The sequence below is a fragment of the Mugil cephalus genome, chromosome 8 (assembly GCF_022458985.1).
Source record: "Mugil cephalus isolate CIBA_MC_2020 chromosome 8, CIBA_Mcephalus_1.1, whole genome shotgun sequence".
Classification (NCBI taxonomy): domain Eukaryota; kingdom Metazoa; phylum Chordata; class Actinopteri; order Mugiliformes; family Mugilidae; genus Mugil; species Mugil cephalus.
Genome location: NC_061777.1, coordinates 25062845 through 25080529, shown reverse-complemented (window position 1 = coordinate 25080529; position 17685 = coordinate 25062845).

The following is a 17685-nucleotide window of genomic DNA, read 5'->3' as shown; positions in this document are numbered from 1 at the left end:
CCCAACCCTGACGTGAGCGAAATACTTATCAGTTACAGAGAAGGCTATTTAGAACATGTAAACAATTTAACCTGATTACTTTCTGGCTGTTGTCTTGTGTGGATGCCCTTCGTGTTGACATAAATGTATGGGATCGTGCATTTTTTCACTTGTGAAAAATGTCGGTTTCTAAGGTGAGGGTTGTTTTATGTTGGACTCCATACAACTCCAATAACAAACATGCCAAAAAAACAACAACAACAACAACAAAAACACCAGCTAAAACACTGGACAAAGAGATACGATAACCTCTGAGGACAAATACAAGAGGCAGTCATCAGCACTGCGCATGTCTCACAGCTGTCCCGATTAAATGCCTCAGTGCATATAGACCATACTATATCAATAAACAGTTGACCCATAAACTCCAGAATGATTCTAATGGGAATGAAATATCATCTTGTGAAACCACACCTAATGATCCAAAGAGCTTAGCTTTTTGGTTTGAGCTCAGGTGACTGTCCTGTGTTTGTCTCACTTCCAGTAAACAGTACTTTTGGACAGGTACTTAAATATCTATGATCGCAGGAAAATAAAATCTTAGCAACATCTAGGGCTGAAAAATCATCCACAAGCACCAACAACAATTCCACTGGACAAAGTGTCAATGAGATTGCAACCAGTAAGAGCATGTTGAAAATCAAAACCATGACAATGACACGTTCAAATAGTGACACATGGTTTCACGGCATCTTCTTTAGCTCTTTTTTAATATTTGTACAGCCGTGCAGCAGTTCTGCACTGTTTTACTTCATCAGCCTAACGCTGATCTATGTTACCAGATGATACACTGAGCTTCCAAGACTATAGGTATAGACAGATATCTATTTTAGATACGCGCCTGGTGTTTGTGGCAATTTGCATTTGGCCATAGTTCCATATAACAGGCCTGAACCTTTGTAGAGATTAAATAAAGAAGAGTTTCTCTGTCCACTACACGTGAGGGATCTTTACAAGTCTCGGAAGAGAGAGGAGGGATGCGATCAGTATCAGAGAGAGTGAGGCGTTCTAGGAACCTATATAAACTGGTACTACAAAAACGGACCCAGTTGTACGGCCCTATCGTGCTCCATGCACTTTGTTTTCAGACACTTTCAGTCTAGCCTTGTTCAGATGCCAAAAAAAACCTCTCTTCTTTCCATCTGCACAAATGTATTAAATGAAAGTCTATAATTACTGCCTCAGAAATATCTTAAAATGTCCAAGGATGAAATGTTTAATTAGTACTCGTCCTTCTTTGCTGTCATTGTCAAGCCAGTGAGCAATTGAGTTGAGATCAGCATAGATGCTCACACGCAGAGGTTGTCGTGGTCACAGGGACATGCTGGACAGGCGTTGCTTTAAATGGGCTGCTCTAATCAGTGTTGATGGAGTGTGAGGAGGGATGCTAATCTGGGTCATTGCATATGTAAATGCACAGCTGGGATCTTCGGAGTGCCAAAACACATCAGCCAGGGTGTCTGAGTGTCACCCAACATTAGCTCCAACACACCGAGTGGACAGGGACGATAAACACAACCCACAGTGGGTTGTCCGTTGGCTGGGTGGGGGGGTGGGGCTTGCTGTGGAGATTAGTTCAATCACAAGCGGTGTCAATATCAAACTTGCCATCAGCCTCAGTGGACTACTGTCTACATACACGCCATCCAGATTATTTTTTGTGATTGTTGATACTATTTTTCATTTAATAGTATCAACAAAGGATATTTCTCTGCCCAAATGTAGTAATAAGATAAGACACATAACCTTGTGTTTTTAATGCATCAATAGGTATGTGAATTATGAAGTCCAAATGATACAAATGTCCATCCAGAAGTCATTTTAAATGTGTCAGCTTAGTGTTCTTAACTACAGCAGATAATCTCCTGCTAGTACCTCCAGTTCATAGGTCAACATTTCTGCTGAGTAAAGCCTGTCCATCACCATGCAGAATGAGCCTCCTTATGCCACGGACACTTGTAAATTCTGTTGTTCTAAAAAATTTAATCATTTTACTCACTAGTGTCAATCTGCAGAACAGGAACCTGCACACATCCCTTTAGTTTATACGGCATTATATACCTCTTATTCTCTCATTCATCCCCTGCAACTGATAGTCACAGTTGAGCTAGCATCTATACTGTTGCTAAGTCCTATTTCTTCTTCCTACCAATCTTACTCAGATGATCAAGGAAGTTTTATATTACAGGTGTTTGCACCAAAAACCCCTAGCTACAAACTCTTTAGTGTTTGTAGTCCTAATGGTTCATTTAGAACCACATACACCCCTGTAATTCAGTGGCTTTCCAGGTACACACTGCAACATCCAGATCCATGTTCATACAATATATAATTATAATTTTTTTGTTTTTTGAACAAAGCAGAAGACATCCCTGCATTCGGCGTTCATAGATTAGCTAAAACATATTTTGAGACTACAACCTTTCAGTTGCAAAACAGTTGATCGACAGTTCATCACTGTGCTGTCTTGTGGTCAATGCCTGAAGTACAATGTGAGGGCTACCAGTCTCTCATCACAGTCTCTTCTTGTGGCTTAAGTGCTGCCATTAGTGGGCACTTGAGCTGCACAGGTCTGTGACCCTCTGCTCTGCTACACTGTATGAAGAAAACCCTTTATACCCATGCAGCACTAATTACCTCAAGTGTTTCAGCCAGCCAGGGCTCCACCAGAGTGTTAGCTGTCTTAGAAGTGTCCTTCTCTGTTTTATCTCTATCTCACTGAGCCCAATAGAGCAGATCTCAAATTAGTTGGGCAGTTTGGGCAATCATATACAACTGTTACCAATATATTTCTATGGCAATCACTCGTACCTAATAAATGGTAAAACAGGCCACTTGTATTTCTATAGCGCCAAATTGTGAAAAGGTTATCTCACCTTCAAGTATTACATATAATAGAGGTATACACTGAGCAGTCCTTGGTGACACTTGGGAGGAAAGTCTCCCTTCTAGAAGGAAGACACAGCTGACAGAATCAAACTCAGGGTGGGTGGCCATGTACTGAACTGAGAGGCGAGAGAAGACAGAAAAGAAAAACAACAAACAATAAACACAAGGCAGTGAACACAAGACAGGTTGAACGGGCCAGTGACCACAACTCAGAACCATGCAGCTGTGGCTCTAAAGATACCTGCAGAAACACAGCAATGAGAGGGAGAAGACACAGAGTTAAAATCATGCAATGATGGAGTATGAAAGAATCCCTCTAATTTTAATATCATATTATATAATTCTGATATTTGAAAAAAATGCTGTCTGACTTCAAGGCAAAGTGGTGATAAAATGCAGTGGGCCTTATTTGTGCTGGCTAAAATAGGTTTTGCTGGTTTCTGTGCCTGTACTCCTCTATGGCTCTTCAAAATGGGTGAATGTAATACACAGGATATGAATAAATTCTTCATAAAACCCCACTTCACAGAAGTACAATTATCCTTTTCATTTCACAGTTGAAGCTTGACTAATGTATTTTATTTATTTCCACATATGAAATAAAGTTGCGTATCATGTGTATATAACTGAAAACTCATGCATAATGTGGAAGAATCACAGTCAACGGTTTAGTTAAGTTATGTCCATTTTTTGTTTTTATGGTGAATGACCGGCAAAGACAATTTTGAGCTTTCTCTGGTAAATCTTTGGGGAGGGGTTTGTTTAAGTACAATGGTGGCCAATTAGAAACAATAGTAATTTAAATTATCAGATGAAACCTGTATGTAGGGGGCCGCAGCTTTGAAGGGTTTTCTAGGTGCTTCATGGATCCATTTTACAACTCCTATACCCAACACCCAGAAATAATATTATCCCGAGTACATTCTCAAAGTTGGATTCATTTCCGGGCGTAAGAAAGAAATGATTAATAAACAGATGGGAAGCAATTGGGATAACATGAAATGAAAATGTAGGGGTAATTCAATGGTTTGCGTGAAATTTAGATTGTAAACATAAACATAGCCGTAAAGGCTCTTCTTCAGCTAAACCAATATGCCGTACGTCCTATATAGCTCCTACATAGTCATATTAAAATTCCACAATGATAGCAGGCGAGCTTCAATTACCATATATTATATCAGCAAAGGTCAGGTACTCATTCAGGCTAAAAGTGCTGTTGGCAACATTGGTGGATTCTAAATTTGACATTGAGTTAACAAGTGAACTGCCTTGTCCTATTTTTAACTCACTCCCCTCACAGTCACCTGCAATATCTCTTTCCTCTGCCCCACAGTTTACTCTCCGCTTATCCCACGCTCACCTGACCTAGCCGGCTGTGTGTCTGGTGTCAAGTCTGATTCTGTCCAGTTGATGTTGGCTTGATGTGTGCATGTGAGTGTGTGTTGGGATTGGGAGGGGCAGAATGATGATCAGAGCCGCTGGTGCCCTTTTCTTCTGATCACACATTACTGTGCAACAGACTTGTGTCAGAACTGCAGCAGCAGTGCTGAGATGTGCACAAAGGCCAGCATCAATCAAGAAGGCTATTCATCTGTCTGGAGCCGTAACCCCCACACCTCATCTGTTCCTCCTATCTGTTTGTCTGACAGCTGGATGTACAGGCCGGTTGGAGCTGCAGAGCTGCCAACCACACTGCCGCTGAGATGAATGAAAAGCCTCGCCGTACAAAGAATTATACACATTTTAAAACACTGACCCTGTCTCTTAGAGACATATTATCAAATGGAAAGTATACCGAAATCTGGCATTTTCAGTAAGTAAGAAGACAGCTGTAATTTTTCAAAATCCTTTCTTAAGGGGTGCACATGTCATTTCTTCCATCCTGCTCATGCTTCCATTTCATTTATTACTGAAGAAGACTGCGGGGAGGTTAGTGAGGTAGAGCTCTTACAGGGTACAGGGAATGCATGGTCAGCAGTTGTTGTTATTTATTTTTTTTCATAACAACCTTACTACATTTGAATTTGTAGTCCAGAATGTCAAATATGTATAGGAGTCAAATATATTGTTTTCTGCATTTACCTCTGGCATATTCAACATGGAGAAACGCAGGCCTGGACTCAATAGTCATTTATAATTTCAGCACATTTCTCTTTCAAGCAGGGTATATTCTGACATTTTATCAGTTAACAATTTGTAGATGTAAGATACATGTTTTTTAGTAGGAACATGTTTTCCTGTTACTATAATAAAATTAGCTTGGAAGCCAGTTAAGCTCAAAGTAGTCTCTCTGTTGGGAACTGATTATGCTCCGCCCAGGCCAGTCAAACCATTTGGACAGGCTATATGCAGTGATGGACATAAGAGTAACAATAACATAGTCATACATGTCATCTGAGTGTTCTGGAGTTGAATTTGTTTTGAACAAATTGGCTGTGGTGGGTTGAAGGAACGTCTAATTTCGGGCAGTGGTATTATTTCTATATACCATTTGAAACACGATTCATGATGAAATCCACTTGGCATGTTTCCAGACTCCTATTGGCTATAATAAAATGTTTATACTTAAATTTTCTTGCGGAACGCTGCTCTATCAAGTCTTATCTCATCCTTTCCACACTTAAGTGTGTTTCCTTGTAGTAACATCACAGTTCTGGGACATGCAGACCCTCAGGCAGGCATATATGGGTATACATCTTTGTAAAGACTCAAATAAACAGAGAAGTGAGAAGCGACTACTTTTAATTTACACCATTTCTAATTGGGCAAAACATGGAACTGCAAAGACATTAAGTGTCTTTGTTGTACTTTGATTTAAATAGTTGTGTAGAGCTGACCATAGGACTTATCCCCATGATGTAAGGGACAGAGTCCATCATGACTATCTCATTTACTTCTATGAACTTATCTATTTGATCAGTTCTAAGCTATGACCGTCAACTCTGAGTCTGGAGGATGCTAATAAAGCAGTTTGGTCAAACTAACAAAGTTGTCACCAACTCCCATATTGATAAATGTTTGTCATAAATACATTGATTCCTCAGGCCATAAATGAATCTGGTTTTTAATATGTATCTGTATGATTTAGGATTAGATCAGATCAGACAGATGTTCCATTTCTATGCTTAAACACATTCTTGTTATTCAGAAGTTTAAAAGTGGCTTCTCCTGCTCCCATCCCTGGGATAGGCCTGTCCTGTTGGTAGAATTAAAAGAAACTTTTTATTTTATTTTTTTTTGTCTAGATCCTGACTTTTGTACAAGCCTTTATAGTGTGCTACGAAAGCATTTTCATTTTTTTGCTTGTGATACTTAGATCGCTTGGCAGGAGGCATTGCCTTAAAGGCAGAAGTCAGGGAACAAAAGTCTGTGTCAGCAGTAAACACCACAGAATACATAAAATACTGTAACATAGTGACTGCATTTATATATGCAAGACACATTCAAGTGAAAGTCTAGTTAGAATGCATGACATTGATTTAATCGTAAGCAAATTTCATTTTTTTATTCTACCTTAGCATCCCTGCTATCAGTGGATACTGTTAAGATTAGAGGATGTTCTATTTTATGAGTATTAGTGACTCACATTTCACAGCATAGTTATCTCATCTCATCTTGTCAAGTGGGTCCGACTCCAGCAGGTTCATATAAACGTTGGCACTCAGTGTCAGGTTAAGCCTTCATTCATTTGCTAGAGAATTCATGCACCGTGCTATTCACCTGCAGGCAAGGTCACTGTCAAAAAGAAAAACACCTTTTGTAATAGCGGGCTACCAGCAGAGCTGAGTTTACTCACGAATGAACCTATGAATTGTGATGTGAAGGACTCTACAGCTACAGATGTATTCCCGCCGGTGTTCTACCTGCATGTGGTAAGAAATAATTCATTTTATAAAGAATTCCTTACTGGGTGTGGTATTGGGGAGTTGTTCCTTCACTATTCAGATCGTAGCAAAAAATAGTGTTTGTGATTCAAACAGAAGCATTCAAAAAAAAAAAAAAAAAAAACTGACTCCCCAAACATGGTTGCCATAAAGTGGGTTGAGTAATTAATCCACATTTCATGTAACTTTAGTAAAGCTGCAAGCTGCATGACCTGAAGTTCAGACCTGATAACCTATGCTATTCCAGTGGTGCTCTCTACTTTTATCCATGCACCTTGGATTCTACTATGCAAAGTACACTCTCTCTAACCTATATTGAGATTAATCCAAAATGACCTCCAACAACTTTAACACTGATTTGTTTAAATGACAGAGAGAAAATATCAGGAATGCTCAACATTTATGTTGTGTGGGAGCGTACCTATGTTCCCTGGGACTTATGTTCCCTAACCCTAACGCTAACCCTTTTTTTAAAAAAAGGGTCCTATGTTCTCTGCTTTGTATGTGAGCGGGGAACATAGGACCCGGGAAACACAGGACCCGGGGAACATAGAGATGATCCCGTCTGTGTCAGGCTGCATCCTGCTGGGGATGTCTGCTGCCACCAAGGAGTGTCATTGCTATGGGGTGGGGGTGGCTGGTCTGGTCTAAGTGGGTGCTACATATCTTCATTCTCCAGTAGAACATTGTATTGTCACAAGATAGTCAATGTTATCTACTTTTCCTGTCTGTGGTTTTAATGTTGTGGCTGATCGGTGAATGTGATGTCAGTATGACATTTGTGAACCTTTAGCTATCAATGCCAGTATCAGTCACGTCTTTAAGCTAACTTCGATCGCAAAACTGATGACTAAATAAACAAAAGAGGTGGTCACATTTTACTACATGGATACATTTCCACAAAACTATGAAAACCTTAAATGTTTATGGCCTATTTCAGTCTCAGCTACTTCCAGGTATATACAGTCAATGGGTTACACCTGCATGGTCTGCATTTGATGGTTTCCACACGAGGGTGTAAATCAGAGAGTGGAGTATGTCTCTTCAGTTGCCCGTCTCCTTGGTATGGGCAGATGTGATTCTGTGCAACTGAGGAAAAACTCCCACTGAATATCATCCACTGTGAAATGCTGGTACGCCTAGGCCCACCCCAAATGTTTGGCCTTATTTCTTGAGCTGAATCCTCTGAGATCCAACTAAACAGTCTGCTTTTGGCAGTACTTAAGCCGTTTTGTGTCTCGCATTCTTTATTTAACAATTTGTGCGCTTGTGATAGTTTTTTTCTTTCTCAGTAAACTAACCTTGAGATATTGATCTTCAGATCTTTGGATACAACTGATCCAGTTTAGTAGCTTAGACTGCCATTGAATTTTCTGACTTGCGGCACTTACTTCTGATGAATATGTTTCTCACAATCATACTGCTACTTCATAAGCAATGTTCTGCCGCAAACTTTGAGTGGTCCACTCTGGGACATTTTCATCCATTTGCAGTACCCGTTTATTTGCATAGGCACAAATGCCATTGATTCATCACGGGAACACTTTACCCAGCTACGTTCACAATCCCAGATGTCCTTCACTGGGAAGCTTAATTTGGCAAGTTTCACCATTGCACACGGTGTGCGGCATACCCATTAACACCTTTATTTACATTTAACTGTAAATAAAACATTTTGCTTTTTATTTTTTATATCACAGACACAGTATGGACAAGATTTACTGTAACACATTCAAAATAAAACGATTCCCTTCCTAGTTGTGTCTTCAAAGGATGTGTTAAAGTGTGGAGCTTAATTAAATACAGAGTTGAGTTAATTAGAGCCTGATTTTATGCCGCTAATCTGAAATTGCAAGTTTCCTCGACTTAATGGTGTCAGAAAGTTCCCCTCAGCTACATGCTGGGTTTCACCTATCACCAATCCCTTGGGATCATGTCCTAGCTCGGGTAATATTTAAGCCTCTTCTCAACGAGGTTGCTTCACATGGATCAAATACATGTTTGAGATTGCACAAGACTCTGAGCAGCATGTTCAACATACTGTACCTGGAATACTACATTCATTTAATTTAGTATTAAGGAAAAACAAGTTGCATTTTCCTGTTTAAAAGGATAGAACTGCCTTTGTCTGGCAGAACCCATAATTTCACACTCACTCAACTATTCTTCTGGTGTCCTCCCCTCCCCTCTCTCTCCTCTTCTATTCTCCTAACAAAGGGACCCTAAGCCTAAAATATATGTGTTCATTAAATGCTAAAACTAAATTTATAACATTTCAATAACCTTACGCGATCAATGTGTCACTCTTTGTGAATTCTTCATCTCCAGCATCATGAGTCCAAATTATTGGTTCAGTTTCTATAGAAATCACCTCAGGAGATGATGATAGTTGCTGGTCTGGAGAGGGAGTCGAACCTTGATGAACATGTCAACAATTTCTCTATATTTCCCACCAAAATGTACTTTAGAAAGTATCTTCAGTTTCCCAGACACAAAGTCTCACACTATGATCTTGATGCCATGATCCTGGCTTTCCAGTAGTGATGGGAAGTACTTAGAGATCTGGTTCTTTTGACTCAGCTCCCTTCGAAGAGCCGGGTCTTATGACTGCCAAAAGGCTCTTCATTTAGTTTCACTCTCAGCCTTCTATTTATCCTAATTTATATCAAACATTTAAATAAACAACTGAACCACTTCAAACAAATCAAAACACAGGCCATAGTCTTAAGATAAGTCTTCAGGTTGTTATTCAGAAATACTGGATGCCTCAGCTTGGATGTCCAGCTTTCACTAATTGATTCACTTTTTCCTGGTGCCCTTTCATGTAAATCCAACTCCCCTGTCTTTCTGTCACTCTGTGTACCTGGACTGTACCACTTCGCTCCCTGTCTTTGGAACATCTGCCCCTCCCTCCCCTTTCATTTTTTAAGAGCCGGCTCATTCCTGAATGACACATCACTACTTTCCAGTGCTCATTACCTGGCACAGCCACATCGTTTTACTGCTACAACACTATTCTACCACAAAACCTACCTCTGTATCAGCTGTTTGTTTAGAAAACGTTACTGTTGTTTACACGTGAGGTACATAGTACAGAAATTGCCTTTGTTTTCTGTTCCTACCTGTGATCGCAGAATTTAAAGGCTGGAGACAGACTTCAAGGGAAATTTATAAAAAATGAGGAGAGAGAACAAAACAGCAAAGAAGGTGAAAAGACATAGTAGCTGGTGGTATAAAGGTAAAGAGTGAGAAAGAGAGATGGAGCAAGGGCAAGTGGCAAAGTTTGGAGGCAGAGGTAAAAGGAAAGACACAGAAAGTGAGAAAAAAAGAGAGAAGACGAGAGAGAAGGGATGTGGGAGAGGGCAATATGATGTGTAGTGTGTGAGAGAGAGAGAGAGAGAGAAAGAGAGGGAGCCCCAGCTGTTGTCAGTGTCATGCTCGTGACGGCCTCCACCTGCCTCTGCTCCTCTGTAATAACTTGTCAGATCGATGGCTCCCCAGACAGCGGGGGCTTTTTACTGCCGCACAAATGAAGTGTGTGACATTTCTGCCACTTTCACAGGTCACCGCCGCTACACTCCCACACTTCAGCAGAACTAACAACAAGTATTGGGAGAAGTCATTTCCATCTGCTGGCACCTACGCCACCCAAAGGACATGCCTGAGAAGTGCAGGGATGGTGGACGAACTCAAGTGAGTATTGTACTAGAGTGGAGGTGAGGAGCTAATGCTAGGCGTAAGCTAGAGTTTAAGACTGTAAGAGTCAGTCACTGATTCTCACGGTCGCCAAAAGCCAGTTTGGGTCTCGACATTTCATTGAGTCACATAATATACAATATGACAGGGAAAACTACGTAACATGTCACCATGTGAGAGTTGCTCCTTGGTAGATATTGCAGTGTAAACCCACTCCCCCCAAACCAGGTTTTTATAATGTCAGGCCACATGAAGGCGTTTTAAAGGGGCTCCTCCTAACTGTCACACTATGGGAGATAAAGATGATGGTCCCGTTTAGACCTTGCACTAAGATCTTTAGGTACACATGCTCAGAGCTAGCATTAACATGCGTCTCCAAAAGCGTCTCCAGATCTCAGGTTTGCATTCTATATGCAAATAAACACCAACATCATCTGGGGCACAGTGGAGTATTTAAACAGCTGCTGTCCCTAATGGATCTGTATCGCTATTTGAAAACCACAAAACAATATTTATTGCTCCCCGCCCAGATGTTAGTTAGACCTGAACAAAACTCAGAATATATCTCCAACCCTGAGGAAATTAACCACACATGGCTCCTCATACATCAGCATGACTACACCAATAGTTAACGGCATGCTGATATGTTATTTAATAACAGAATATTTTAAGAGTTCCCATTGCTAATGAACAAACACTGCTTGTAGTGCTACCTCCTTTTCAGGCGATCATTTATAGTGTGGAGGTGGAATAGTTGAGGTGTGTTTTTTTCTGAATGGATGAGACAAAACTGATGCAGGAGCTGTGATCTTTAATGTGACCCGGGATGCACTGCCTACACACAACCAAAGGAATGCAGACACGTGTCCAAGACCATCTCCAAATGCGATCTCAATGCGTCCGGGGGATGTTCACCTTGATCAGATCTTAACGTAAGGTCTGAACCTTATGACTTGCACATGTAACTTATATTGAAGCGAAGCAAACTTTTAATGGCCTCAGATGTAACTCTCCTCCGTATGGATGGGCCACACTCGGTGCAGCATTCGCCACGTCTTTTGATTTTTCCAGACGAAAGGATGCTTTTGCGAACACAATCTTTCGGAGCAGCTGACACTGAATGTCATCTGAAAGGTGAACAGTTTTCATCACCTTAACTGCCTCTGCTAGGGTTAGCAAAATGACACAATAAATGGAGCAAGGTTTTGACATTAGTGTAAGAAAGCAGTGTTTAATTTCTAACCTGACGTTGCTGCCATCGGGTTTCACTGTGATGATCTGTAAGCTGGTGAAGATGCGTGTGATTCAGGTAACTCAACTGTGTCCTTCTCCTTCTGCCATTGATCAGAGTTCCATGTCTGTCGCAGTGCTAACACTGAAAATAATGGAGGTGGCAGCAACAGCAGGGGTGGACTGAAAAACTATTTCAGGCTGGGAGTTTGACTCCCAGGCAACCACGTTCAAGGAAACCACCAGATTGTTAAATAAAATGGATTTGTCCATGTTCACATAGGAAGAAAATGATCCTAATTACCAAATGCCAAAATTTGGCACTGACCAAGAAGTAGCCTATATGGAAGTTTTAAAGGTAAGCTGCAGCTTTCAACTGAATGTCTCCCATGTAAGAGTCAAGTTACCATCTTTTAAGTTGCACCATGTCTCTGTGTGACTCAGTATGAGTCAGTACGAGTTGCTATGTTGCTTAATTCACACCATTTGAAAGAAACACATTTTATCATTGGTGTCTAATACGGCAGGTTACCTTTGCTTCCAAAATTTTATTAAGAAGGGAAGCAAAGGAGAAGGGAATTTACCAAATACATCAATCATAATGCCAACTCATGCTATTTTAACATACTAAGAAAGGTCCTCATGACTTGGCAGCCAAGGACTCACTGCTCCTTTCTTCTTCTTCTTCTTCTTCTTCTCTCCAATGTAATTTCAATGCAGAGTTTAAAAAAAAAACCCTAGAATTTACAGGCAACTGATATCCTGGGATGAGAGGGCGTCTGTATGGATCTCTGGGAGTGAAGTTGTATTATTGTCCACCTCACTGATCACTGTTTGTCTTTGTACTATTTATCAAAATTAATTTCAATATGTGTTTCTGAATATGTATTAAAAAAAAAGAGTGGATGTCCGTTAAGTGGGAGGTTATTAACAGTGACATGTGTACAAGGTCTTATCTGGTTATTTGACAAAAGTGAGCACAGGATCCACGTTGTCAGTGAAACCCTCCTAGCGCTCAGCTGATGGCCACCATATGGCAGTATGTCTGTACAAGAGCGAACTGGGGTGAAAGCGGGGCTGTGGGAAGAGTTGGCAGCGTAGGGTGGTGGTAGAGGGGCTTTTTGCTGCATCTCTGTGCAGCAACTGTCAAAGACGATTTTCCTTGCCTCCCACTGTACTGCTGAGATGGAGGAAGCAGCAGTATGATCCATGAACCTGCATGAAAATCAATGTGGGCAGCCCAAACATGAAATCGATGTGGCCGGCTGAGCAGAAGTGGGAGCTGGAGGAAGGGAGGAGGAGGGAGCAAGAAGTGGAGGGAAGGAGGTGGGGCGGAGGAGTTCACTTGAAGTCTGCTAGAGTGGGACGCTCTCCTTCTGAGCTGGTCCACACGGAGGAGTTGAGGTCGGGGTGATGTGGAAAGGGAAACGGAGGGGTGAAGTTAGTTGATGTGGTAATGGAGAGGTGCTACTGAGAGTTTGGGCAGTACGGGTCTTGAAGATGTCTACCAGCGGAGAGTTTTGGATTAAAGCTGCTAGTAAATAATACTTTCTGCAGTTTTCATGCCAAAACAATAACATGTATTGAGTAATTCCCCTTGAATTAAGTGAAGGAAAATTGAATTTCTGACTATCATGTGAGATAAAATCTCTCCAGAGTCATCGGCAAATGTTTTCCCCTCACCACTCAGTTGAAATGTTTGTCTATATTAAATCTAAAATGTCTTCGATTTGATTAGGGCAAGATTTTAAAAGTCAGTGCGAGTTCTGATTTAATCGATTAGATGGTGTACTTTTAATACAGTCTGCAGCAAATGTTGTCAAGCTTCATGCAAATCCATCATATGAGGCTACTGGTCTCAGCTGCATGTCAGAAACAAAAGAAATAGAATATTTTATGAAGCTGAACAGACCAACAGAGGTGCACTCTGAAACAATCACAGTGTATCACAGCATTTAATACAGCATTTAACAGACTGACTGTTTAAAAACCTGATCTCAGATCCATGCAAAATCTGAGGAAATTGTGGTATATTTATATGTACAATGCCAGTACTATAGGCCAAAACTTTGTCACCTGACCACTGTGTCAAAAATGAATAACTGTACAAATTTCTAAACAAATAAGTTCTGTCCGGATTAGACTTCGAAATTTTACTATACTGGTCTGCTGACCTACTGTTGTTACCCTAAATATCACTTCTTTCAGGTCGCAAGTTTACTGTATGTCTGAGAATAAAATTAAATCCTGCAAGCATCTTTCAAAACTGCAGTGTCATGAAGCAAAAACAAGCTGTTTTTTTTTTGTTTTTTTTTTTTGTCTTTTCTACTTGACAGCAGTGACATCTTGTGTTTGAAGTTGGAGCCCCTTTCTGCCTCACTGTAAGTCAGCGTGTCGATATCTGTGGCTCTGCAAAGAAGTTGACCCAGAGGGCCAGACTGCGAGGGAGTGATTGATTCCTTATACAAGTCAGCACGGTTGAAATGTCTCAGCAGCCGCGTGGCATTTCACAAAGTGTCAAGCTCACAGGTCAAGGGTCTCTTAGCTGCTCGCGGGGGCTCCTGAGGGCTAGTGTGGGCCCCCAGGGGGCGGAGGTGTGAAGGCTGGGGCATGGCTGCATCACAGCAGAGCTGAATGCTCGTACTCGGGGTCTTGTTAAAAGCACCCAGTACCATGTTAATAATGGGACTAGTCAGACTCAGACACCTGGGTACAGGGCTGTCACTGACACTCCCCCGGCCTCAACCAGAATGACTGACATGACATGTTATGAGGAGCTGCTCAGCATGTTGATACAAGGAAGCAGCTTGTATCCTTTCACTCACATCATGAGCAGAGTGGGAAACTGCTACCTGCCACCAAGTAAACGGTAGTGAGGATGAGCATGTCTGCTCTTCTACACCGTTCCTCCCTCATCCTCACATTCTTTGATAGTTTTCCTACATTACTGTTCAGTTTCTGTTCTGTTTTCCTCTGCTGTTGTGCGTTGCTTCCTGAGAAGACAGCAGCTGGTTGGTATTCAGCGCAGCTCCTCTGCCCACTGTGTCTGGAGCGTGCAGCGGCCGGGGCATCCTCCAGGTCAGAGCCGGGGTAAGGGGGTTTGCCAGAAGCGTTGCCCCCAGCAGACTGAGCCCTCGCTGGGCATGGCTCTCTGATCTGCTCCCCCTCCTCTGTGCCTGAGACAATACCAGACTATTGATATCTCTGAAACGCACGGTCCAGTCTGCTTTCTCACTTTCGCTTTTATATCTGATTTCTGATGTTGTTTTGGCTTAAATTTCCACAAACTTCAAGTGTGTTATTCTTCGTCTGTTTTGCTGCTTTCTTTCAGGCCAGTCAAGAAAAATGGGTACTGGGAATAGGGGGGGAGAAGAGACTAGGCGCCTGTGGTTGTGTCCTTCAGGGTGATGGAGGACAGTGTCTGAGCTTTGATCATGGTCAAGCCACGTCCATCTGGGTGCCCTGATGCCAGGGGCACTTTGCCAGCCTACTTAGTACATCGGATGTCAAATCTTCCACTGGGGACATGTCAGCCAGACTTGAAACATGGAATCAACTGGGGTAGAGTACCCTTCAACTCTTTTAGCTTATGCATATCTGACTCCTTTACCAAGAATTAAATTATCTCGGGCTCTCCATAAAGGACATTCTATAATGATGCCATAACAATTATAGTGTGAATCAGGCCTGGCAGCTCATCTCTCCTCTAGCCCAAATGAAGGCCTTTATTAGAGGAGTCAGGGTCCCCCTTTGCATACAGCTCCATGGTGCCACAGAGTAAAAGGGCAGCATGGAGGAGCCACATTGCCCTTTACTACCACAAAATGAGAGGCCTAATGAAGGCCACAAGCAGAACTACTATATATAGCCATAATGACCACAGTCACCAGTGTTGTGTGTGGAGTGAAGAAAAACAGTTTTCCTGTCTTATTTGTGTTTTCTCAGCTCTCCAGCAGTATTCTTTATCGCAGAGTTAATTGTTTCTTAGAGAAAGCACAATTTTTCATCAGGCCTGTATTTGGAGGCATGGCAAAATGATGACCAGGGAACTAAAGTTGGGCTAGTAATACCATATGATATGCACTTTGATCCAGTAAAAAATAAAATGATAAACTGGGTCATTTTCTAGCACTTTTGTAAGTCGGCATCAACATCATTATACGTAAAAATCTCTTTTTCTGTCCAAAAACTGCTGTTTTAGTTCAAATTTGACCGTTTCAGTTGTTTTCATGATAGTGTTTTAGTAGGAAGAAGTAGTGATCAGAATCCATCCATGAGAAATTAACTCCTCCTGCAGCATCTCGGCATACATGGTACAGGGGTAATCATATAGCTAGTCCCAGTTCTCATTGGGCATTTTTTACTTCAACAGTACCTCTTTTATATTACCAAACCTGTATGGCTGTGTGTCTCTGAAAATAAAGAAAAGTCTTAACCTACCTGTGGCAGGAGTTAAGCGTCCAGACCACAGACTCCAAAGATGGATGATGTTTGACCATTTCCTCCCACTGCACAAGAGAGAAGCTAACATTTTCAGAAATCTGACACGAAATAGAACTTTACATAGCCCAGATCCAACTGGCTGGACTTCTACGGAGGCCTACTATACGATGCAGAGAAAAATATGACATCCATGTTTTACATGGCTTGCTGTCTAACTAGTCACCTATAAATCAGTGAAGTGTTGAACTGTTACACCAACGCAAGCAGTTAACACCAGTTAAAATGAGTATATTTAGAAATACTTAATATGTCAAAAGGGTGCTTTTAGATTGTTCTGTTTAAAATAGTGTTGATTGTTATATTATAATTAACGTTATATTATAATTAACTTGCAACATGCACTTAGTATAATTATATAGCAGGTATGAGTATGTATTATGAATATATATGCATGTGTATGTAGGTATGTGTGTGGGTATGTATACAGAATTTTAAAAAAGTGTTTACATCCTCATACTTTTGAACAAATGGTGCTCTGGTACTCCTGCTGCATGCCACATTAGAGGTGCTCAGAATATGTTGAAAGTTTGTAATAATAGTGAACTGAATGACCTAGAAACAAAACTGAATGTACTGAAGTGAGAGTCTGAAGCAGTGCTATGTTCTCTTGCTATTGTACTCACCTAAGCGCATCACTTCACTCACTGAAGTGCATTTGAATTGTGATTCAGTTGCTTACCTTACTAAATTATTTGACCTGTATTCACTTTCTGACATTTTGCAGTTTGTGTTTACACTCCTAGTGCATGGTGAATAAGAAATATGTTAACGTTGCATTAGTAAATGCTTTTGTGGGTTTCACGTCGACTGTTCATACACAGGCACACATTGTTATGATGAGCAGCCATGCCAGCTAGGCCTCGCATCCCGTTGTCGCACACACACAACACACAGCAGGCACGTGCATGCACATTATCATGCAGGGCGGTGTCTCTGGCCTGCTGCATTATGCATGGAGCTCAGGGGAGCCAGGCCAGTGGAGTGTGAGAGGGAGGCCCAGGAGCGAGCAACGCTGTCGGACACATGTCAGCTCAGTCACACCACCTCTCCGCGGACCCCAAACATACACACACAATCACACAAGGTACATAGTCCCACACATTGCTCAGTAGCCTGACAAATCTGTACACGCATTCACTCACCCACAGCCTGTCAGACAAAAGTCAATGTGATCCGTTCCGTGTCTCGATTTCACATCTTGTGAATCGGTTACACCAGTGCAACACAATGTATCCCCGCAACGGACTTACAATCATTTTCTCCGGCAGAGAAGCTGCGCCGCATGCAGCCGAGTGTTGTGCAGTTGCTTAATGCCATTTGTGTTAATTATACGGAACATTCACATGCTGTTGAGCCTCATTACACTACAGGTACTAATTGGCCTCTAAAGGTGGAAGGGAGCGGGTTAAACTCTGCAAAAAATGAATAATTCTTTTGATGCTGA